This window comes from Oryctolagus cuniculus, chromosome 14 (genome assembly GCF_051225735.1).
Source record: "Oryctolagus cuniculus isolate XC-2025 breed Fujian yellow rabbit chromosome 14, ASM5122573v1, whole genome shotgun sequence".
Taxonomy (NCBI): domain Eukaryota; kingdom Metazoa; phylum Chordata; class Mammalia; order Lagomorpha; family Leporidae; genus Oryctolagus; species Oryctolagus cuniculus.
Genome location: NC_142880.1, coordinates 8,020,793 through 8,047,319, shown reverse-complemented (window position 1 = coordinate 8,047,319; position 26,527 = coordinate 8,020,793). Strand labels below are relative to the sequence as shown.

The 26,527-nt window shown below is 39.0% G+C and overlaps 1 pseudogene; it reads left to right on the top strand.

Moving 5' to 3' along the window:
* LOC149122233 (ribosome biogenesis protein WDR12-like) overlaps window positions 1-24,763 on the top strand; it is a 67,375-nt pseudogene extending 42,612 nt beyond the window's left edge.
* Window positions 24,764-26,527: the final 1,764 nt, after the last annotated feature.

Here is a 26,527-nt window from a genome sequence, read left to right as displayed (position 1 = left end):
CTTAGAGTGCATAACAATAATCAAAACAGAGGACATTAATCCAGGGGAGGGGAGGAATTCAGTGCATTTGTGATCAAAGTAAAGACTAAGCCGGGTTCCCTTTTAAACTTAAAGCAGTAGGGACAAAAATACAAACTAACACATTTCTTAATGTATATACCTGTTCCACTGTCATCTATTATATTTTATTTGGTATTTTCTTTTAAGTTTGTTTTTGGGGATTCTTTTTTGCACTTCTTGTTTTGTTTGGGGTTACAAATTACTTTCACAAAGTTAATGCAAATAACTAAATTGCTCTCAAGTGATCCAAGAATATAAAAATATACCTTAATAAGTTAAAACAGAAGCTGATGTATAAATGAGCCAGTTAATATTAATAAATGCTTTGGACTCTTGTGAGACCAGTAACAGAATGGGAGGAACTCAGCTCCTGCAGGCCACATTCACCCAGGGTTCTGCTTTGTGAGCATCTAGCTATGCGAGCACCATGGTTTAAGCCTGTGTGGTTGAGGACAGCGTCATTGCTGAACCACGTGATTGCTATTGCATAGGTCATTAAAAAAGGCATTCAGTTCCTGAAGGCGAGAAACCAAATTCTCACTCTGTGCCTAATTTCAGGAGATTATACTAATGTGAAGATGTCCCTTCTTGTCCAGTGTATCCTGAGGGAGTTTCTCTGTGACACCCTCCCTCCCTCTTTCTCTCCAGAGCCACCCGGCAGATTCACACTTTTGCTGACTCTCTGGTTGAAATGTCACAACCCGCAGGCTCATCGAAAGTGTTATTTTAGCCTTTTGCATACACCTCTGATAGCACTTATCTCACTCTGTAGCAATTACTTGAGTGTATTTCTGTCTCCATCACCTGATTTTGGGCTCTTGAAGCACAGGCACAGGTAATGAGTAAAACACTGCTTGTGAAATGAGTGAATGAACGCATGAAAGCCCGAGTGGGTGAGTAAGGGTGGGATTTCAGAAGAGGAGTGTAATGAGGATTACATCTTTACAGTCCGCACTCCACAACAAAAGCACTTTATAACAGTACAATTCACTGCTTTTTTATAAGATTTATTTTATTTCTTTGAAAGACAGAATTACAGCCAGAGAGAGAGAGGTCTTCACTCCCCAAATGACCGCAATGGCCAGAGCTGAGCCGATAAGCCAGAAGCCAGGAGCTTCTTCCAGGTCTCCCACGTGGGTGCAGGGACCCAAGGACCGGCGCCATCTACTACTGCCTTCCCAGGCCACAGCAGAGACCTGATCAGAAGTGGAGCAGCAGGGACTCAAACCAGTACCCATATGGGATGCGGGTGCTGCAGGGTAGCGCTTTAACCTGCTATGCCATAGCACCGGCCCTATAAACAGTATATTTTACTTCTATAAAAGATTGATATTGGTTCACATTTATACTTTAATATGTTCATATCTGAGTCAAACTAAAAATTTTGAGTCTGTATATGGAACAACAATCAATAGCCAGTCATATTTTTCATTTCAATCATCCACTTAACATTCCACACAACTTTGTAGGTGGGCTGTATTTGTATAAAATAAGATGGAATCTAGATTTATTGTTTTATTGATAGAGCATACACTATAGCCAGTGAGAAAGAAAGAAAACTTCTTTACAAACCACTTCAAATTTGCTAATCGTGAAGAGCAGCACACTGTTCTACATTTATTTTCTTTCACATAAATACATTCAGCATAAGAGAAAAAAGTAGATAGTTACAAAACTACCAAATACATAACAGAACTTATTTTATCATAAAGTACAATTGTATCCCATTTATGAAGGAACAGTATTGTATATGGAAATTTGGAATCCTGGATCTCAGACTGACACTATTTGCATCATTTGGTCATGTTATGTAATTTTTAATGTCAATTTCTTCACTTGTAAAATGGACATAGTAAAGTATCCAAATGAAGTTCAGTGTAAGAAACAAAAGTGTATATGTGGAGTCCATGTTTTGGTGTAGCAGGTAAAGCTGCCGCCCGCAATGCCAGTATCCCATATGGGAGCTGATTTGTGTCCTGACTGCTCCACATCTGATCCAGCTGCCTGCTACTGGCCTAGAAAAAGCAGCAGCAGATGACCAAAGTGCTTGGCCCAGCCCTGAGCATGGAAGCCATCTGGAGAGTGAACCAGCAGATGGAAGATCTCTCTCTCTGTTTTTCCCTCTCTTTGTGTGCAGAACAACAATCAATGTCCAGTCATATTTTTCATTTCATGATCATCCACTTGACTTTTAAGTAAAAGAAAACTAAATAAATAAATACAAAAAAAATACTAAAAAAATACTAAAAAAAAACTAACTAAATAAATCTTTTTAAAAAATGTGATTGTGTATGTAAAAGCCCAGTGTGAAATAAAAAGCACAATACATATATTGTGTCTTATTAATTCATAGTTAAATTGTCCCAGCAGTAGTTTAGCTATTATGGCTACATGGTCACTGATTCATATTTTCCAAGATGTTATTTCCACTTGGTGATCCGGTACATCGCAGTCCCATTTTTGTGCCCCATTCCTAGCAGGAATACACATCCCCATTATTGCCACGTGAGAAGCAGCATCTCCGTGTCGCTCCCATTGCCCTGACAGCTGGCGTGGGCAGGGGACTCTCCTTGCCCAATGACATGTGAGCCGGTATGTCCCTTTGGTGCCTTATCGCTCTCTCTCTGTGTCACAGGAACTGCATATCCCACTGGGAACTGCTCCTTAGCCCAGATCCTGGAATAAATAAAAACCAAGGAGCAGTAGTGTAACCACCACTGACCCCTGCATTTAACATGAGCAAGAAACAACCTTTTTCCTCTAAGCTGTGTTGACACGGTCGTTTATCATCCAGACTGGTCTCCTTTGAGAATGAATGGTGTGCAGTTAATAATTATACCTAGACAAAAGTTGTGAACATGGACATTTCCTGGGCAGACAAGAGCAGTGTGCACCTTAGCTGTACAACATAGGTTAACAAGTTACAAGTTGTAGGAGGCACACTATGAAGTAGGTAAGCATTACTCCTAATCTTCCCCCCAGACTCTTCCCTTCCGTTACCGATAAGGCTTTACCATAACTTTGGTTTTTATCAACAAGGCCTGTTTACATTATTTTGATTCTGTTGATAACTTTTTACCTTGTGCATACATTTTGTCATTGATTTTACATTTCTGCACATTTTCCCCTGGATTAATTATCATTTTTGGTCTTTTGCTCACTTTTCCATAAGGACGGCACTACTTCAACTCCAAATGTTCCTTCTCTTGTGTAAACCTCTCTTTCTTTATTCACATGCATCATAAATTATTTGGTTTCATTTTCTTGAAGAACTCCCAAAGGCTTCTGACTTCCTCCGGGTGGTCCTGCATATCTCTATATCTGGGCTGCTGTCATCATTGATCTCACTTCCCCAGCATCCCATGTGTCTCATGGCTTCTTTCCCTCCTGAACTGCATCCCTGTTTTATGGAGGATGCTTCCATGTAGGTTTACTCCTTTGTTTTGAAGGAAGCACATCAAATCATTTCCTCAAGAATGATAATGGTAGATAGTCTTTGTTGAAATTCCGCGTGTCTGAACATAACTTCATTCTATCTTTATTCTTAATTGACAGTTAAGCTAAGTGAAGATTTCAGTTAGACATCATTTCCTGTAAAGTGTTTTCAGGGTAATTTCCCATTGCATTAGTGTCTGGTGTTGGAAGCCATTAAGTTTAGAGGCATTATTATTCCTTACATTTTGTGAGTAGACTACGTTCCCCAGCCCCACAAGTGTCAGAATCTTTGTCCTTGAAACATAAAATTTCACAATGCTTTGTGCTTTGGTGTAGATCTATTTTCATTCAATGTATAAGCCTATTCTTAGGTTTTTAAAATAGTTATTTGATGTTTCTGTATCTTTCTATTTTCTTTAGTTTCAGTCTGGACTTAAAGAAGTATAAATGTCCATCCTTTTTTAGAGTGATGAAGAATCTGAAATTTTTAGATAAAACCCAACTGCTATGGAATCCCTCACCCATCAATGGGTCATATTGTCCAAGATCCTCAGTGGATGCCCCAAACTGTAGTAGTACCAAAACCTTTCTATACTAAGTTTTTTTCTGTTTATACTTACCTATGATAAAATTTAATCTGTTAAACACAATAAGAAGCTAGCAATAATAAAATAGGATAATTATAACAATATAATGTAAGATAAGTTATGTGAATTTGCTCTTTCTCTTTCACCTTTTTCTCTCTTCCCCCTTCTCAAAATATCCTTTTGTCCTATACTCACCCTTCTCCTCCTGTGATGATGTTGGATGACACAGTGCCTCTGTGATGAAGTGGAGTGAGATGGATGATGCAGGTTTTATGACACAGCATTGGGCTATTATTGACTTTCCAGAAATACATCAGAAGGAGAAACATCTGCTTTAGATAATCTTGTTCCATATAGCCATGACAAGGTCGGTGGTGAAATGTGACAGACAGATGATGTGGATGGTTGGGAATCCTTGACAGTTGAAGGTGTTATTTTTGCATAAATGTTTTCAAAGGACACCATCCTCAAAAGCTGTCACCTCTTTCACTCATCATAGAGTTGTTGCAGATATTGCAACTCTTTGGTGACCACATGGTTACTTTTTTTCTCTTTTTTTTTAATTTTTTTTTTGGCAGGCAGAGTGGACAGAGAGAGAGAGACAGAGAAAGGTCTTACTTTTGCCGTTGGTTCACCCTCCAATGGCCACCGTGGCCAGTGCACTGCGGCGGGTGCACTGAGCTGATCCGATGGTAAGAGCCAGGTACTTCTCCTGGTCTCCCATGGGGTGCAGGGCCCAAGCACCTGGGCCATCCTCCACTGCACTCCAGGGCCACAGCAGAGAGCTGGCCTGGAAAAGGGGCAACACATGGTTATTTTTAAAGCTGCCCTCCTGGGATGGGCATTGTGTTGTAGTGAGTTAAACCAGCGCTTCCCACCTGCTTCCCACATCAAAGTGTTGGTTCAAATTACAGCCATTCCACTTCTGATCTAATTCTCTGCTAATGTAGCTAGGATGTAGCAGAAGATGGCTCAGATACTTGAGTTTCTGCCACTCACATGGATGTCTTGGTTGAATATCCCGGATCCTGGTTTAAACAGGTCTAGCTCAGGATGTTACAGCCCTCTAGGGAGTGAACCAGGAGATGGAGTGCCCCTCTCTCTGTCTCTCTCTCTATCACTTTCCCTTTTCAATAAATAAATAAATACCTTTTAAAATGCTATCATCCAGTCCCCAAAAGACAGATGTCAAATGTTTTCCCTGATCTGGGTTAAATAATACAGTACCTAAAATGTAATGTACTGGTGTGAAATGGACATTTTGAGATTAGATGATTGTTTACAGGCTTTGTCTCTTTTGTTGAGGAACAGTGTTTTTTTTTTCTTCATACTATTTGTTGAACTCTTTACTTACTATATGGTTAACCTTAAGAATATTAAGTACGGCTGGTGCCGTGGCTCAATAGGCTAATCCTCTGCCTTGCGGCGCCGGCACACCAGGTTCTAGTCCTGGTCGGGGCGCCGGATTCTGTCCCGGTTGCCCCTCTTCCAGGCCAGCTCTCTGCTATGGCCAGGGAGTGCAGTGGAGGATGGCCCAGGTGCTTGGGCCCTGCACCCGCATGGGAGACCAGGAGAAGCACCTGGCTCCTGGCTTCAGATCAGCGAGATGTGCCGGCCGCAGCGCGCCGGTCGTGGCGGGCATTGGAGGGTGAACCAAAGGCAAAGTAAGACCTTTCTGTCTCTCTCTCTCTCACTGTCCACTCTGCCTGTAAAAAAAAAAAAAAAAAAAAAAAAAAAAAAGAATATTAAGTACACTGAAAACAGATCTCTGTAAAAATTAAAAGTGGGAGCCGGCGCCGCGGCTCACTAGGCTAATCCTCCGCCTAGCGGCGCCGGCACACCGGGTTCTAGTCCCGGTCGGGGCGCCGGATTCTGTCCCGGTTGCCCCTCTTCCAGGCCAGCCCTCTGCTGTGGCCAGGGAATGCAGTGGAGGATGGCCCAGGTGCTTGGGCCCTGCACCCCATGGGAGACCAGGAAAAGCACCTGGCTCCTGGCTCCTGCCATCGGATCAGCGCGGTGCGCCGGCCGCAGCGCGCAGGCCGCGGCGGCCATTGGAGGGTGAACCAACGGCAAAGGAAGACCTTTCTCTCTGTCTCTCTCTCACTGTCCACTCTGCCTGTCAAAAAATAAAAAAAAAAAAAAATAAATAAAAAAATTAAAAAAAAATATTAAAAAAAAAAAAAAAAGTGGGAGTAGGAGAGGGAGGAGGAAGAAGGGTGGGAGGGTGGGCAGGAGGGAGAGTAGGGTGAGAAGCATCACTATCTTCCTAAATCTGTGTATGTGAAATACTTGAAACTTGTATAACTGAAATAAAATTTTGAAAATGCTACCTTTTATTCAAATATAAAATTTTACAATTTTTCTTTTAATAACTATGCAACTGGAAACACTACAGAGAAAGTTTTGTTGTAGTTTCTTATTCATTTTCCTATTCTCTAGGTAATAAACCTTCCAAACTTCTTAAGTGTTAACACCGCTCAATGTCCCTACATATATTCTTCGATGCTTTCATCAACATATCAGCAGGTTTTTCTCTACCAACTCTTGTGGCTGTGTAAATCCCTTTTAATTTCTTTTTATTTAAGGTAAACCAGGAGCATAGTGATACTTCCCACTCTGCTCTCCTCCCGCCAATGCTCCCACCCTTCCTCCTCCTTTCTCTCTTATGTGCTCTCTTAATCTTTCTAACGATCTGCTTTCAGTTTACTTTATACTCATAACATTAACATGTTAAGAGTTCAACAAATAGTATGAAGGAAAAAAACACTTCCTCCACTGTAGAGACAAGAGTGGTAAACAATCATCAAATCTCAAAATGTCCATTTCACTCCAATACATTACAGTTTTGGTATTCTATTAGTTACCCTGACCAGGGAAAACATGGCATCTGTCATTTTGGGACCACCTGAATTTTTCCTTTGATCCCTGGGAAGCTTTTTCTCACATGTAGACCGTGTGGTTCAGAACAGGAGCAGATGGTGAGACGACTCAGGAAGCCAAGGAGCCCACAGGGAAAAGCTGACCCCTGCCTCAGGCCCCACATCTTGAGAATACTGAGGGGTATACAGATAAAGGAGATGTACAATACATGATTTGGCAAATATAGATCTAACCTTGAAATAGCATCCTACCAAATATGACTTTTAGCAAATAGTAGTTCTTTATCAAGCATCAAATTTACTAGATGTTAGATGATTTTTTTTTCTTAGAAGAATTTACTTTTTCAATTAAAGAAATTCTGGGTTCTTTGAACACAGAACTGACATGTTATTATGTGCCTAAATGAAACAACCAAAAAATAAAAGCCCAGTTATTTAACAATTCTCTTTTGAAATGTAATTATTAAATTTTAAGACAATATTTTTTTAATTTTCTCCATTTCAAAATCATTTCACATATCATGAGATTTAACATAATTTGTGAAATCTACTCATAAAATTTTCCAAAATATATTATTATATTTAAAAAATTTTTGACCTTCTGACAAATTATCCATCTTGTTATCTTATAAATTATGGTGTATTATAATTTTAAGAAAAAATTTAAGTGTTATAATTTTAAGAAATATTTTTAGGCTTTAATAATAGAAATCAGAATTGTACCTTATAAGAAACAGCTAATTCCTGAGCATGTCTAAATTTCAATAGCAAAAATTATTTTATTTTACTCAACTTTTTTGTCAGTCATCTCAAATGATAGTAGACAAAACAAAGGAACAGTAGTAATTATGTCATTAAAATTTGTATTCAAATGCTTCATCCCCAAAAAGAATCATTGGAATTCATTGAAAAGCAATTCAGTTATACTTGTGGTTTTCCTTAGGGAAGATTTGCTTTAGCATTAGTAACAATAAAAAGTTTAAGTCATGTAAACAATTTCTAAACATAGTTACTCTTCTTTTGAGGTTCACTTGCTTTATTGATGCTGTTAAATGATATCTCTTTATTCACTTGCTCCCTTTTTGCCAAAAAAAAGCCAGCGGTCTCCTCCAAGTGAAATAGAGATATCAAGACTGACAGCCCATTCATTTCATGTGAGTTAGTAGCAAGATTCTAAAATCTATCAGAATGAAAGGTATTCCTCTAAGGCTGAAGCTTAAGAACGGCTTATGAATACGTGTGGGGTTGAGAAAGTGCAGCTCCTTACAAAGCTCTTCCTGGTAACAGTCCTCGATGTGGACACAGACTTGTTTTAGGTCTGTAATTATAGTCAATCCATTTAATTTTCTTGGTTTTCTCTTTATTGTCCAGAAGAGGTAGAGTGATAGCTAAAGCACTTACCAGACTTAAACAAATAGAAAGCCTCATATCATGGAAAAATAATCATTTTTGAAGCAATAAAAGATTCTACTCACAAAGATGTACCTTCTGAGATATTGATGGAAGGACAGATAGCACTGAATTCCTGGCACTGGAGAACTTGGCTTCAGGTTCTTACTCCACCATTTGCAAGTCTGTGCGCTCCTCAGAAAGTACCTCAGTTTCTTTAGGCTTCTGTTTCCTCATGTGCAGATTGAGAACACCCAGAGATTGTAATAATGCCTTTGGAGAAACAGGGAGCCATCTGTTACCCTCACCGCTTCATCAAGATGTCCCACCCACAGCAGCAATGTGCTTCATGGTATTTGCCACTGAAATATTTCATGCAGCCATAAGCATGACCCAGGGATCTTCCGAAAAATACGGGGTTGGTCACGTGTGCTTTCAGATATCCTGACCTGACAAACATGAGGGCAGCTTTGTGTCATGCGTGGTTAGAGAGGTACATGACTCTGCACACAGGAAAAGAGACCTAAAGCTCTTGAGACCTGGAATTTTGTCAGAGTTTGGCTGAGACCTCATTTCCATACAGTTTTCTCTTTGGAAGTGGCTCAGTCAACCTCGAGGCTGACTAGACCCCAAAGCTTGCCTTGGTGACTCCTCCTTACCCTTCCACTCCTTCTCTTGAATTCCATAACCAAAATACATTGCTTCAGCTATACTACGTGCTGGGGTTGAAGACTGTCATATATTTCTGTTCTATCCTTTGCTACTCGAAGGTGAGAACACCGAGATAAACCTACAGGACACATTTTATTTTTCGATTGTGTTTTATCCAGCTAAATGAAAGTGTTTGAATGTTCCATTCCTCTGAGAACCAGCCAGACAGGAAAAAGTAATTTTCTCACAAGACCCACTCGTATCTGCAACAGAAAAGAAGATGATGGAAAGCATATTATTCAGTCTGCAGATTCTTAAATGCTTGGGAGCAAGCTCTGTAGATATGTACACAAAACATACAAGCAGGCACAAAAGAAAGAGAATTCCATCAGCTTCAATAAACTATTTGCAAGTACAGAACAAGAACTCCGGCTGAGACACTTAATAGTTATGAGATAAAATAGATATCAACAAATATAGATATATCTGACCAAATTTTCCCAGGGTGTGGCTTTTCATTAGCACAATAAGGAATACAAAGAGATCTTTAAAAGTTCATAGAAAAATCGAATTAAAGGCGAGGCAAGCATTTGGCAAAGTGGTTAAGATGCCACTTGAGACTCCCCAATCCCTTGTCAGAGTGCTTGGATTCAAGTCATGGGTGTCCTTCTGATCCAGCTTACGTCTAACGCACACCCTTGGTGGCAGCAGGTACCTGGGTCACTGTCACTCACACAGGGGACCTGGATCCAGTTCCTGGCTCTCAGATTCAGCCCGCCCCCTAACCAGTTGGAGTGGGCCGGTGAATAGGAGAGCGCGCGCTCTCTCTCTCTCTGCCTTTCAAATCATATAAAATAATTTTAAACATTAAGTTTTATTTTGGTACAAAAATTTTTGAATTGCAAGTTATCTTCATAATAATCATTTCCTATGCACTTTTGAAGTACTGTTATATTGTATTTCTCAAGGTGTGTTTTTACATTCTCAAAACTGTTAAATATTATTTCTAATATTTTGATAATCACTAAAAATTTGGAGTAGTCCAAATTCTGTCTTGACTTTCACACATTCAGTGCTCACAACTGTAGCCAAATTAGTTGGGCTCTGGAAAATTTACATGGCTCAGAGCACCAAGGTGGAGAAAGAAAAGCACACAGAAAATGATGTGTGCTGTAATGAAAATCACACATCCTTCTTTGTGATTCGAATATCTAAAAGGATCTGAAAACAAGAGGACTTTTTTCATATAATGGCAAAGTTAGGCATATCCTGATGTGAATATTTATTGATTTTTTTTCTAGTTAAAATACTTACAACATATTTCTTGTTCAAGCAATCACATTATTCATATGTTTTAGAAACATTAGCATGTCAAATGAGAAAGTGCTTCCTGGACAGCATCAGTGTGCAATGTAATGCATGCATAGTGACTTTCTTAATGATAATAAGTTTACATAAAAGCAGGCAACTTTCCCTCATTTTTTTTTTTTTTTTGAATCCACAGTAATACCTCATGACAAATTTTTGAACGGATAATTAATCAGGCACACTTACATATATGAAAACTGAGAGGACACTCATCTCAGGGGTTATTTTTATGTCATGAATTAAATCCAGAAAATTGAAGTGTGGTAATTTAAGTAATTTGGTCTTAGGGATTTTTTGTTTGTTTGTTTTTGGAAAATGATGCTGTCGCTTTCCAGAACCTTCCAGCTAGATTATATGACAGTGCTTCAGAAGTTGGTAGAAATGGGTATCATGAAAAAAACTATGCATAAATTAACATACACAGCAGACCCATAGAATGGCAGATGTCCTAAACAGCACTCTGGCCTCAGAATCAGCCCTTAAGGCATGTGGATCCGGCTGAAAAGCCCATGAGAGTATTTTAGGCATGGAAAGCCAAGACACTCTGGGGAAAAAAAAAAAAAAAAAAAAAAAAAAAAACAACAACAACAACAACAAAAACACCTAAATGAAAGATCTCCGCGAGTGAGATCCCAGTGGAAAGAATGGGTCATCAAAGAAGGAGGTACCTTTCTCTGAACGGAGGAAAGAACTTCCACTTTGACCATGGCCTTGTCTAAATATGATCAGAGTTGGTGAACTTAGGGGGCTTCCATAGCCTTGGCAGCCTAGGGTGATTACTGATGCCATAAACAAGAGTGTAAATTTGTTAAGTCAACAACAGGAGTCACTGTGCACTTACTCCTCATGTAGGATCTTTGTCCTTAATGTGCTGTACATTGAGATTTAATGCTATAACTAGTACTCAAACAGTATTTTTCACTTTATGTTTCTGTGTGGGAGCAAACTGTTGAAATCTTTACTTAATGTATGCTAAACTGATCTTCTGTATATAAAGAGAATCGAAAATGAAAAAAAAAATTCTGTTTTTCATGAACTTTTTGAAAGACCTTTGTGTTATCTTTAGTAGCAAGAAAATTGTCATCTTCACACTCATATTTTTGTGTTTTGTGCTTTTGGTTAATCAATTATAGTATAAAACTTAAGTCACCACGGGTGTTTCAGGTTGCCACCTAAATCTCACATTTATGATTAAAACTTTGAATTTCAGTGACACATCAGAGAGAATATAATTAAAGCAAACGGAAAGAAAACTGACTTAAATCTCTCAGAAACTCCAAGTTAGAAAAAGCGACGCGGACGCTCCTGTGCCGCCATGTATTACCATGTGCTCATTCTTCTCTCCTTTTCAACAAAACATCTGCTTCATTTCCAAACTACAAAGAGGCCCCAGGCCCTGACAGACACTGAGGTTTATGGGTTGGATTGATCATTTCACCTCCCTTTACTCATTGGAGGAACATTGTCTCATAAGGCAATGTTTATTCAGATAATTTGGTCTGGTAATGGTTGAAATTCATGTTTATAAATTTATCAAAGTTCTATTTAAGACACTTTTTCTTTTTATATTTAAAACTACTTCCAGGCCAGCTCTCTGCTCTGGCCCGGGAGTGCAGTAGAGGATGGCCCAAGTGCTTGGGTCCTGCACCCCATGGGAGACCAGGAGAAGCACCTGGCTCCTGCCGTTCGATCAGCCCAGTGCGCTGGCCACAGCGCGCCGGCTGCGGGGGCCATTGGAGGGTGAACCAACAGCAAAGGAAGACCTTTCTCTCTGTCTCTCTTACTGTCCACTCTGCCTGTCAAAAAAAAAATGAGAATATGAATTTTTATGTTTAAGGGTGCCGACTCTAAAAATATTAAATTGCATTTTTAAAAAGCATATATATGTCTGAGTGAAAATACTATTTTTATGATGATTATAAATGAGTGATTGTGGACTTGTATAGTTTGTCCTATCATAAAATCAAGGAAAATGTTAATAAGTTGAAAACTTAGCGGATTGACATTTCAGAGAATATTTTTGAAGAGTCCATAATTACTACAAAACTTTAAAAGGTCATGCCATTGAGGAGAGGGCATTGTAGCCCAGTAGGCCAAGACACTAATTGGGCCACCCATTCCCTATGGTAGTGTTATTTTTTTTTTTTTTTTTTTTTTTTACAGGCAGAGTGGACAGTGAGAGAGAGAGACAGAGAGAAAGGTCTTCCTTTTCTGTTGGTTCACCCTCCAATGGCCGCTGCGGCCAGCGCACCGCACTGATCCGAAGCCGGGAGCCAGGTGCTTCTCCTGGTCTCCCATCCGGGTGCAGGGCCCAAGCACTTGGGCCATCCTCCACTGCACTCCCTGGCCACAGCAGAGAGCTGGCCTGGAAGAGGGGCAACCAGGACAGAATCCGGCGCCCCGACCGGGACTAGAACCCAGGGTGCCAGCGCCACAAGGCGGAGGATTAGCCTATTGGGCCACGGCGCAGGCCTATGGTAGTGTTTTGGGTACTGGCTGCTGGGCTTCAGATTCAATTTGCAATTGATGCCTCCTGGAAAGCAATGGATGATGGGTGCAAATGCCTGCACCTTAGCCACCCTCATGGGAGATCCAGATGGATTTTATATCCCTGATTTTTACCTGACCTAGCCCTGGCTATTGTGGTTATTTGGTGAGTGAATAAACAGAGGGAAGATCTTTATCATCTGTCTATATATTTATGTATCTATCATCTATTTTCCTCTTGCTTTTTTTTTCAAGCATACCAATGAACTGCAAAAGGAATGAAGAATAAACAACATGAGTATTGTATGTTTCCAGACAGATTTATATAAAGAGAAAGTTCTTACATATAAATAGTATGTTCTATAAGAATGGATAATACCAAATAGAGCAAAAATATATATTCACATTTAATTCAAACCTTCTTGAAATGTATAAAAACTTACTTTTTTCTAACTTTTATTTAATAAATATAAATTTCCAAAGTACAGCTTTTGGATTACAGTGGCTTTTTCCCCCCAAAACCTCCCTCCCACTTGCAACCATCCCATTTCCCCTCCGTCTTACTCTCCCATCCCATTCACATCAAGATTTGTTTTCAATTATCTTTGTATACAGAATATCAATTTAGTATATACTAGGTAAAGATTTCAACAGTTTGCACCCACACAGAAACACAAAGTGTAAAGTACTGTTTGCCATTAATTCACATAGTACAACACATTAAGGACAGAGATCCTACATGGGGAGTAAGTGTACAGTGACTCCTGTTGTTGATTTAACAATTGACACTCTTGTTTATGGTGTCAGTAATCACCCTAGGCTCTTGTCATGAGCTGCCAAGGCTATGGAAGCCTTTTGATTTTGCCAACTCTGATCTTATTTAGACAAGGTCATAGTCAAAGTGGAAGTTCTCTCCTCCCTTCAGAGAAAGGTACCTCCTTCTTTGATGGCCCGTTCTTTCCACTGGGATCTCACTCACAGAGATCTTTCATTTAGGTAATTGTTTTTTTGCCATGGACTTTTTAGCTGGATCCAAATGCCTTAAGGGCTGATTCTGAGGCCAGAGTGCTGAAAAACTTAACTTTATTATTATAGGACACCTCCCTGAATATCAGTTTTCTAAAAATGATTGAATCATATTCTGTTATTATCAAGAAAAAATTCTGAATTGATAAAATGATCTACAAATATCTGCATCAACCTCTTACATAGAATAAAGTATCAAGCTCGTTCATCATTCTCCTCACTGTGAGAAGAAAGTAAATTCATTTAAAGAATGAGTTAAAACTTGCAGCTCATGGAATGTTCTACATTATGAAGAAGGTAGGAAGTTTGGATGGCATAGAGTTCTTTTTCCCTAGGTGTTATTGCTAATAATCCTTGTTATTGTGACAAAGACTGACACATCACAGCATTAACCAATTAGTCAGTCCAACAGCTGATAACTTCTTGGGGAAAGCCATAGCTTGTGGTTAGGTTGTCAGCCATGCTGGTGGATCACAGAAGTTCATGAGTTCTGTACAATGGCTGGGAATAGCAATAAGTGAAGAATAAATTCACTCTGTACAATGTATTGTATACACAGGTCTTCAACAAGCTTGTGGAAATAGAATTAAAGAATATATTTATTTTCATGCAAAAGATTGAAACCCATGCAATTTTTTTCATAATACACATTTTCTATAGAAATTTTTGAAGATATTGCATATGAGTGGATTTCAAAAATTTTCATCAAAATGAACTTATATTTTAATGTCATTTTCTGTGAGCATTTTGAAGGGCTCTCATATATAGCAAATCTAAGACTGACAGAGTCATTGTGCTTTTGAAAGGGAAATAAGTATGAAAATAAGGCCATCAAAAAGTTAAAAATAGAATTTAACCAAGAAAAACTATATTTTATCCAACACTTATGTAAAGAAAATAAATTTTTAAAGTTATGTCAAAAATGAAACAAAGTAATTTTATGCTTTTCCAGTTTTCAAATATTTGAATCTGAATCCCAGTATTGAGTAGGAGAATCAGGATCTAGAAAGAATTTTGTTTAGCTTATAAATTTAATATAGTCCTAACATGTAGACTTAATAATACCTTCAAATAAAAATATACATCACATAAAACTCTTCTTAGAAGACAAAATGATCCTTGAACGATGATAAACTTTCAGAATTGTCATTTAAAAGGCCTGATTCCATAGCCAACTGATGGGTGTTTAAGAAGTACACAGTAGCCATGTGGTGCTCCACATCTGGAATTTTCCTACACTTGAGTTTTCTTTTTCATATGAAAATAGTACCTGTTCCGATATGGTTGTGTGACGGATGACTGTTAGAATAATCTACTATCCAGAAAACAGTCTTGAACTGAAGGAATCAGTAAAATTAGTATCACTATTATTATAATTGCTTCTGTTATCTGTTATCAGTAATAGTACATCACTATTGCCATCTATGGGGGCCATTTTAACTCTCACTACTTGTTCCCTGGACTCAACATTAATCTTTGTCGTTAGTGTTTCTAGAGAATTAGAATATTTGCTAAAATGAAGTGAAATAGGCCAGGCACATAAAGCCAGATATTTTAGTGTATAACTCATATGTGATAGCTAAAGCAGGTGGTCTCATAGTAGTTAAGAATGAAGTAATTCCCAGAGGCTGGGGATAGTATGGAGGAGAGCAGGATGAGGACAGGCTGATTAACAGGAACCAGGTTATAGGAGGATAGGAGAAAGGCCTTCCTGTGTTCTATTGCACAGCAAGATCACTATACAGAATTAAAACGCACTGTAATTTTTCTATTGAAAAAAGCTATCAGAAAGGATTTTGAGTGTTTGTATCATAAATGCATGATAAATGTTGGAGAAGATGGATATGTTTACCCTGATTAGACATTGCACAGAATGTATGTGTATTAAAACATCACATGATACCCCATAAATCTGTTCAACTGTTATGTACCAGTTACATTTTTTTGAAAAAAGAAAAATATTTGTCAAAATACGTGTTAATTTTCCATTAAACAATGTTCATTTCTTTTTGTCAAACACAGCTCTATACAACTGTGATATAACAATGAGGCTAACATTGACATTGACACTCTGTTTTTGCAGAGTAGGTGGTGCGCACATTTGTCTTCATAATAATGTAGGATTATGGGGGGCACTGTGGTACAGCACTAAGCCACCACTTGGGATGCCCCATCCCACATCACATGGGTCAGGAAACAGTAGATAAGGCATAAGTACTTGAGCTCCTGTCACCCATGTGGGAGATCCCTATGCTCCATGGCTCCTGGCTTCAACCTGGCACTGCAGTGACTGTTGTGGGCATCTCTGTCACCCTCCCTTTTAAATAAATAAAGAAAGAAAGAAGTAGATAATTAGAAAAATACCCTGGGATTTTATCACAAAATGTAATAGTGTAAAATATCTGGGATTTCAAAATGCTAAATAAAGAGTAGATGAAATTGTTCAATTCCTACCTCAGGATTTTGTTGGGGATAATTACTTTAGGAACATCTTTCTCTGTCTAAATATTACCGAATATTTTACCCAACTGCCTGAGTGTTTAGAAAATAGAACAGTTTTTGTTCAGATATCCAAGATCTGTGAGATGCTCTCTGCTTTCAGGAATGGCTCCCTGAGTTTGAAATGTGGCAGCCTCAGAGACTCAGAGCATCACAGTGAAAATGTGTTTCAGGCCGACTCGAGGTGTGAAGAACAGAGTTTCTATTTAGGAAAACTTGCATTGACATACTAGCTAAAAATATCTTCAGAATTAGCATGGAAGCTAGGTAAGGTTCCAGTAGATACAGTCTGCAGGTACGCTCTGTCTTTATGACACACACACATGCACATTCATATACAGGCACACACAACACCTGTGTCTACGCATGCATATAGGAAATGGGAAAACGCAAACACGGGCATAAGGAAAATAACTAATCTTTGAATAAATCAAATGTTCTTTTCTAAAATCCTAGTTTATGCTACACAAAATTATGAAAAACTTTATGATAATGTTGAGCTAATTTGGTAGATTTTAAAATTATTTTGTCATGGTAATGCTAGAGTCGGTTTACTGAAAATGTAATTAGCTAAACTTTTTGGGTATGAGTGGTAGCAATTTCAGTCTCCTGATATTTCTTATACAGTAAAAGTTTAATAGTTATACAAGAATGGTATATAAATATACAAATAAAAATAGTGAGTAGTTCATGTGGGTCTAGGAGTTGGTACCCCTGAGTCCAGATACTAGGTTTCATATATAAAATTTTAACTGTATCACTTTAAATATATTGCTTATTCTCAGTAGTCTCAATTTTCAAATTTGTAAAATGAAGTGAATACTTGTATCAATGGTTATTCCTCCAGGTAATTTAAGTAATATATGTTACAAACTTAAGAGCGCCTTACTTATAGTGATCTTTCATAATATTATTATTTACATATTCCAACACCAATGTATGCGTCTGCATGACAGAAGAATTCCAAATTCCAAATTCCTTCCTCATATTTCACAGAGATTGTCCCATGTGGAACAATGAGGGTGCCTAAATCGGGCGGGAGGGAGCAAAGCAGTCAGAGGTGGTCAAATGGAAAAGATGGAAGACAAATAAAAAACGAGCTGCCAGGTTTGCTAACAAAGCAGAAGACACTCAGATAAACAGAAATTTCATATAGACAAGGAATAATGTTTTAGAACCACTAAACCCGTACTGGGGATATGCATATATTAAACATATTTTTGTTTCTCTTGAAATTTTTATTTAACTTGACATCTTGTACTTATTTATTTATTTACTTTCATATTTGAGAGGGAGTGAGAAAGAAAAAGATGGAGAAAGAGTTCTGTCCCTTGGATTCCCATCCCACCCCATCACACCAAATGCCCTCAACTGCCAGAGAGCCAAAGCCAGGTGCCAGGAACCCAATCCAGGTATCTCGCATGGGGGCAGGAACCCGACCACTAGGATCTTTACTGTTGGCTCCTAGAGGCCAAATTAGTAGGAAACAGGAATCAGAAGCCAGAGCAGGAGAGGGGTGTAGTGTTTAAACTAGCCCTCATTCTAAAAAATAATAATAATATATCCAGCATGAGATAATTCTTTTTTCTAAATTAGTTCATCCTTCTATGTGCACTCTGTATGTAAGTACAAAGAATAACCTTAAGAAATCTTTATGGGCCGGCGCCGCGGCTCACTAGGATAATCCTCCGCCTGTGGCGCCAGCACACCGGGTTCTGGTCCCGGTCGGGGCGCCGGATTCTGTCCCGGTTGCCCCTCTTCCAGGCCAGCTCTCTGCTGTGGCCCGGGAGTACAGTGCAGGATGGCCCAAGTGCTTGGGCCCTGCACCCCATGGGAGACCAGGAGAAGCACCTGGCTCCTGCCATCGGATCAGCGCAGTGCACCGGCCGCTGCGCGCCGGCCGCAGCGGCCATTGAAGGGTGAACCAATGGCAAAAGGAAGACCTTTCTCTCTGTCTCTCTCTCTCACTGTCCACTCTGCCTGTCAAAAAAAAAAAAATCTTTATGGATTAATCTGTAGGAATTTCCATTACACATCTTCAAAGAGGAAAAGAATGGTATAACAAAACCAAACAAATATAAAACTACATTATGGGTATACTTACTGTAGAATTTTAAAAAGAAATTTATTGTATAGAAAAGGAACTGTTCTGAGGGGTGCGATATCCATTCATAAAGTGAGTCTCAGAATTTAAGCTGCATGAATTTGCACAAAATAGGAATGGAAAGAGTTGTGCTGCTAACACTGACGTTCCCTGAGTCTCATGATTTAAGTGTGGCAATAACCTGTGTCATGACTGATGGGTCTGAAACCCACAAGAACCATCCTGATGCCTGGTTATGAGGATTTTGTTCTATAAGCACAGGTGATTTAGTGTGATGACCACAACCAGGGGCAGGGAACGTCTGGCACACAAGCCATGTGAGGCCCACAAAATCATTTAGTCTGGCCCTGCCAAGGCAACCGCAGGTGAGAAACAGATTTAATAAACCTACAGCAGGCTAATTTTTAAGTCTGTAATTTTGTATGACTCACAAATTATGCTATCAATATCCAAATGGCCCTTGGCAGAGACAAGGGCTCCCCACCCTGCAATCTTTTCTTGACGTTTACGGAGATACCTGCTAACAGCATGTTATAATTCAGGTTTCTCTTTGAACCCACCAAGTCTGAAAGGGGAACCAATTCAAGTCATTGGCAGTAGGTAAACATCCAGAAATCTTAGGTATGCACCACATACGCAAAAACATGGTCTGAAATCCTGAGATCAGGTTTAGATAAAGCCTGATGAATCAACTACAGTGATTTTTACGAGAAATTGAGAAATTTCCCTGAGATTGGCTGTTCATTAATTTTGCTTTGAGAGACTAAAGACTTTTGACTTCCTCTGAGTAACCGGCAACTTCGTTGACTAGATTCTGTCTCAATAGCTCATTACAATTTCTTCTATATTCTGTTACTTTACTTCACATAAATATGTAAGTTGAAAACAAATGTAATTGGTTGTGTCTAATTCATGTAATATTTGTCTGCTGATATTAATAATTTCCAGTGGGGGTGCCTCACTTGGTTAATCCTCTGCCTGCGGCACCGGCATCCCATATAGGTGCCGGGTTCTAGTCCCGTTGCTCCTCTTCCAGTCCAGCTCTCTGCTGTGGCCCGCGAGGGTGGTGGAAGATGGCCCAAGTGCTTGGGCCCCTGCACCCGCGTGGGAGACCAGGAGGAAGCACCTGGCTCCTGGCTTCGGATCGGCACAGCGCCCACCATAGCGGCCATTTGGGGAGTGAACTAACGGAAGGAAGATTTCTTTCACTTTGTCTCTCTCTCTCACTGTCTATACCTCTATCTGTCAAATAAATAAAAAAATATAATTTCCAGTGGGTCTGCTACAAGTTATAACATTAGCGTAATACTCCTAATTGCATGAACAACTTTAATTTTTAGTTGATGTGCAATGTATGAAAAAATATTTCAGACAAACAAAACAATTCAAATGGTTGGTGCAATTGTTAAAGGTTATAAATTCATCTTTGGAATTTTAGACAATATATAAGTACAGAATATTTTATGAGTCTTTTAAATGAATATATGTCTCATCATCAGACATAAATTGTTCTAGTTTTACAAAGATGAGTAGTGACCATTGTAAGCAAAGCACAAAGTTTGAGTTATTTTTCCAGAATTCTTCTCATTCCAGATATGCAATCTCACATTTTAATGTTCTCTATCACAGTTAATGATACAGAAAAGTGAGATGAGAGGTCAGCTGGTAGACACTTAAACATAACACAGCTAGCTCTGAGATCTGTATCTATGACCTCATTATTATGCTATTCTGATCAATAAATTTAGTAAATATGTAATTATAGCAATATCAGCATGTTAACAAAAACAGTTACAATTCACTGAAGGTTTCCAGTGTTCCCTGATATAGTACAAATCTACCAAAAAATAATTTTAAAGATTTACAAACCACTCCCTTAATGGCTTTTCCATAAGATGGTCCCTAACTGCTCTCTTATTTCTTTAGGATCATTTGGACATCTGAAATTTGAAACTGGTCTCTGTTTATCTATAAAGAGCTGGATTCACGTACTTTGCCACATATTTTCTATCACTCTTTTTTTTTTTAACTTTGATTTAGTAAATATAAATTTCCAAAGTACAGATCGACCTATCTATTGCTGTGTTGATGTCAGTAAACAAAGATCTATTCACATTTCAGAATAAATGAAACAGAAGGGGTGAGCCAGAGGGGAGGTCATTTTTGGGTTAGCGTGATCTCCTCCAATGGAGAAGACAGAGAATAGCAGAGCTGATGTTCTGAGAACATGAAGTCGGGAGCTGGGGCCCTTCTCACGTCTCTGACCAGGAGTCCCCCCTAATCCTCCTTTCCAGGACTTTGTTCCTTGTTTCAAATGTTTATTTATTTTGAACATTTTATTTCAGAATAGTTTTAAATTTACAACATAAAAATCGTGAGGTAGTAATGCAAAGAATTTCCATACACCACTCACACAGTTCTCCTGTTAACAGCTCATCTTACCATATTTATCACAATTAATGAACCCCACCAGCTTCCCATATTTCCTCATCCAAACTCCTTTTTAAAAAAGATCTATTTATTTATTTGAAAGTTAGAGTTATAGGAGAGAGAAAGAGAGACAGGGAGACAGAGGGAGATCTTCCATCTGCTAGTTCACTCTCCAAATGGCTACAGCAGCAGGAGCTATGCTAAGCAGAAGCCAGGAGCCAGGAGCTTCATCAGGGTCTCCCACATGGGTTCAGATAGCCATCTTCCACTGTTTCCTTGGGCCAAATTCTAAGGTTTTCTCAGGCACATTAGCAGGGAGCTGGATCAAACTAGAATCCATAAGGGATGCCGGCACTGCAGACGGCAGCTTAACCTACTGCGCCACAACACTGGCCCCCCCCAAACTCTTTTTATATCCCCCACCCCTCCCAGTCACTAGTCAGCCTTTAAGCCTTTAGTAATTATAATTTGAGATTTTTTTTTAAATTTTAGGTCCTACATATAGGGGGAAACATGACATTTGTCTTTCTGTGTCTAGATACTTCACTCAGCATGATGCCTACTTCTACCCATTTTGCTACAAATGACAGTTTCATTCTTTTTTATAGCTGAACAGTATTCCATTGTGTACATATAAAAAAAGACATGTGCTTTGTTCCACATCAAAGTACATGGGTACAAAGTACATGGGGACCAGCCCTGGTTCCAAGTTCCTGCTAACAGGAAGGCAATTGTAATGGCTTTAGCAATGGGGGGCCCTCGTTTGAGTTTTCAGCCTGAGATACTGCTTAGTTTTGTACTGGCCATTGCAGGCATTTGAGGAGTAAACCAGCAACTGGGAGCTTGTTTCTCTCTCTCTCTCTCTCTCTCTCTCTCTCTCATAAATGAATACATTTTGAAAAAAAAAACACATTAAATAAAAGTTTTCAAGTATTACATAGACATTAGGTGAAATGGGAAAGTATAAAATATGCAGAAAACAAGTGAAGGTGATTTTTTGCTAGTTACGTATGTGTTTACAAGGACACTTTTAAAGGTGTTTTCTCAGCGTGAATTCTGTGTAAGAAACAATTAATCACAGAGAACAACTTTAGAAAACATACTGTTCACAGGATGGGTACTAGGAGTTGTTTATAAGCTGATAAATGACCCTAAACTAGGCAAAGAATTGATGATAATGAAATAAAGTATAAAATTTGAGCTGGGATTTCTTATCTTACATGTTCAATCATTTTTTCCTAAGGTAACAATTAAAATAAAACATATTTCTTTTTTAATATTACACTTGTGATTACATTTCATTCTTATTGTACCCTAAAGATGTTAGAAATGGCTTTGAGGGTATGTGCAGACTAGAAACACTAATGCTAGTTAACAATGATATATCCGTATAAACAAAATTGCAACATTTCTTGAAGTTACTTTTCCTAATCCTGAGATAAGAGCTATGTTCCATATTCACAAACATGAGATCCAGGGCTTCACATCTTGGGCTTCCAAAAAGATGAGGCTCTGAAAAGATGAGGCAATACAGTTTTTACATTCAATGTGTGTACTTCCTCAGGAAGAGGGTCAAGATCAAATAATCAGGCTTGTATATACAATATTCATACAGGAATGTAGAAAATATATTAATTCCTTCATCTTTTCAGTTGTTATACTAGATTTTTTTTTCTTTTTTTAAGATTTATTTTATTTATTTGAAAGACAGAGTTACAGAGAGCTAGAGACAGAAATCTTCCATCCACTGGTTCACTCCCCAGATGGCCACAATGGCCAGAGCTGCACCGATCTGAAGCCAGGAGCCAGGAGCTTCCTCTGGGTCTCCCATGTGGGTGCAGGGGCCCAAGGACTTGGACCATCTTCTACTGATTTTTAGGCGATAGCAGAGAGCTGGATCAGAAGAGGAGCAGCGGGGACTAGAACTGGCGCCCATATGGGATGCCGGTGCTTCAGGCCAGGGTGTTACCCACTGCGCCACAGCACTGGACCCCTAGATTTTTTTTTCGAAGTGTAACAAATAGCTCATTACTTTCCTGTAACTTCAGTGAATTTATCCTTCAATTATGCCTATCCAATAGATGTGGAGGTAGAGAGAGAGAGATAACACCTGAGGAAGTGAAAAGGTGTATGTAGTCAGTGGGAACACTTGGATAATGTAGGAGAAGTATGTATGAGAATTCCATGTACCGTTCTTTCAGTTTTCCTGTGATTTTGAATCTACATCAAAATTAATATTAAACATAAAAAGTCCCTTTGTTTCAATGGAAGAGAGCCTCCCTCCACATTGCCACTCCTACCATGACCGCTAGCAGCCCTTCAGCACGTGGCTCACTGCTCTGACTTCTCCCTTTTAGAACTCCCTGGGTTCCCCTTATCCCCAGCTCAGTTACATGTTATCAGAATGTTATTGATATTTTATGGATACCACCAAGGAGACAACAGAAAAGAAAACAAGCCAGGTTCAACAGCACCTTCTTATTTAGCTATGCAGTCTAACTTTGAACTACCTCTTTGTATAGTCCTAAAAGACAAGAGCTCCCATTCTCTACCCACACACTGCTATCTGTGGGCAAGGATTATGTGTACTCATTGCCCTGGCACAGCCCCAGAAATGCTTCTACACGGAAAACAAGCAATCATGTGCTGTGGAGAAGGTTCCCTTCTCAATCCATGCTGCCTCTGAAATGACTGGCCTCAGTGGCATCATCAATAAGGTGCTGGAGACCATGTAAGAGTTCCATGAACATGCGGAATCTGATTTCCTTGTTAAGGGTCAGTTTCTGTGAATACCTTCAATCAAACATGTGGAGCTGAGAAGAGAGAGTGGAACTAGAGAACGTGGAGAAATAAGTACCTTGTACGCCAGCCAGGGCAATGCATGTTCTGAGCTCACTGGATCAGCTCAAATAAAGGAGCAGAAGAATGGATCCTGACTGGTTCTTATGTAAGATTCCACAGACATGGCCTGTCGAAAGAAAGTCAAAAATGATAGTTGTAGGACATGGAGACATTGGAAAAGAATTGGCCTGGATGGATGCCTCTCTCGATAAGACCATTCTCGAATGCAAGTGGAAAGCAGAGAAGAACCAAGTGAAAACCCTGCACTGCTGCAGGGATAATGTTGGAAGTCTACAGTGCTGATAGCTCGGGAAGTAAATTTTGCAGTGGCTTCTGGGACAAGATGCTAAAATCCGGTCTCCAGGATCCAGAGATGAAGAAGATGAAATGGAGGAATCCGCAAATCGACACAGAAAAAAAACAGAGAAATTGGGATTAACAAGGAGTTCTATCGGTACCTTCTCTGGCCACAAGGAAACAATATTATTACTTCTGTCATTAGAGACCAAACACGCTGCAGTGCCACTTGGAACCACACTGTTACGGTGTGAGATGTTGAGTTTGGAGGTCTTAAGTCAGCCTCGACTGGAAATACTATTTAATCGTCTATTCTATTCTATTCTATTCTATTCTATTCTATTCTATTCTATTCTATTCTATTCCTATTTCTATTCTTTGAACCCACTTAGCAACTGGAAGCATAAACAGGCATTTATGATGCGGGGCCCCTGAACCAAGGGTGGTTCTTTGGTGTCATTGCCCTACATTCATCATCCAAGCTGGGCCATGTCAGTAAAGTGGCCTATGCATGAACACCCACCAGTTTCGGGCACTTGGGGTAACATTTTCAAGCTGTAGGATATAAGAAGTTGTAAGTCTCGTCTCTATGATCTGACTGCCCATAAAGACAAAATTCTGAGTGTTGACATTCAGGGTTCCTTCTGAGTGGGGCAGCAGGCTGTAAATTATATCCCTATGGATATTTACCTAGCATGGTGGGGACATGAAAGTGAGTAATAGTCTGATCATAGAGATTCTGTCTGTAAATGAAATTGGTAAAGAATTTTCAGATTACACTGATGCAATGCAGAAAGTAGCCTTTTTAGAGAAAAGTTTATAGAATGTTTGCACCCTCATAAGCTAACATATCACTCTTTTTGTCCTTTATTTCATATTTATAACATAATAGTTTATAAAATATAAAATGTGGCTTACATTCTCTACCTTATACAAACTTAAAATTAACTGTTTATTTCTCTTTAAAATATAGCTTATTGATAATTCTTACAGTTTGTAGTGAAAGCATTTTAGGTCATTTGATTTCCTATATTGCCAAAAGTAAAAGATGCCTAAGGCCAGCACTGTGGCTCACTTGGTTAATCCTCCGCCTGCGGCACCAGCATCCCATATGAGCGCAGGTTCTAGTCCCGGTTGATCCTCTTCCAGGACAGCTCTCTGCCGTGGCCCAGGAAGGCAGTGGAGGATGGCCCAAGTGCTTGGGCCCCTGCACCTACATGGGAGACCAGGAAGAAGCACCTGGTCCCTGGCTTCGGATAGGCGCAGCTCCGGCCATTGCCGCCATTTGAAGAGTAAACCAACGGAAGGAAGACCTTTCTCTCTGTCTCTCTCTCTCACTGTCTAACTCTATCTGTCAAATAAATTAAAAAACAGTAAAAGATGCTTTAGTTGTTTTCCTTTTTTTTAAGTGGATATATCATTCCCTCAAAATTTCAGTTAGTTTTATTTTACTCCTTTCCCCTTTATATCCTAATATCAAGTTCCCTATATGTTCTATTCTTTTGAATGTATGGTTTCCATATTTCATACTGCTGTTTTCTTCATTTTAAATGGTCAGTGGTTCCAGATTTTCTCTTCAAATTACTAAATAATACAGATTTCATAATGCGAACAACTGGAGCATTACTGAGAAAAATGCAGGCTTTGGATCAGCAGCAGTCATCCTTATGAAAATATCAAATATAGAGAATGAGATATTTTTGTGTTATTTAATATATAAATTCGATCATTAAGATGTAGAATGCATAAGGAAAGAAAAATGGAGCAGTGAGAAGAATTAGGTTTGTCCAAAGGAAAAATACACTGCAGAAATATAGAAAGGGAAGACTATAGGGAACATCCTTCAAAGCAGAAAATGATTAATTAAAACTAAGAAATTTCCAAAATTTGCAAATCTACATGGTTGAAAAGAAAACTCAAAGGTCAGGGAGCCAGCTCAAGGTCACAAGTCTCAAGAACCCTGAGCACTAATGTCAGACCAATTTAAAACAAAGTTTGTGACGTAGATTGATCAATCTGCAATTGATCAATGTCTTTCAGTCACTCTGCCATATTCCAGAGATGTGATGTATGTACAATCTGTAAAGGTAGCAATGAAGTTCACTTTAATTCTAATTTTTTTTCAAAATGAGTACAATATTTGACATATAATGATTAGCTTCATTGAATGGGTTGGAAAGTAAGTCATTGGCATGTGTTTTTCTTGAAACATCTTTTTATGTGATAGAGTAGAGGACTAGAAGTTATTACCATTGGGTTCTTTGTCATCTTTTTTTAAACTTTTATTCAATAAATATAAATTTAAAAAATTTATATAAAGGTACAGCTTTTGAATTACAGTGTTTTTTTCCTCCCCCATAACTTCCCTCCCACCCACAACCATCCCATCTCCCACTCCCTCTCCCCTTCCATTCACATCAAGATTCATTTTCAATTATCTTTAGATACAGAAGATCAATTTAGTATATATTAAG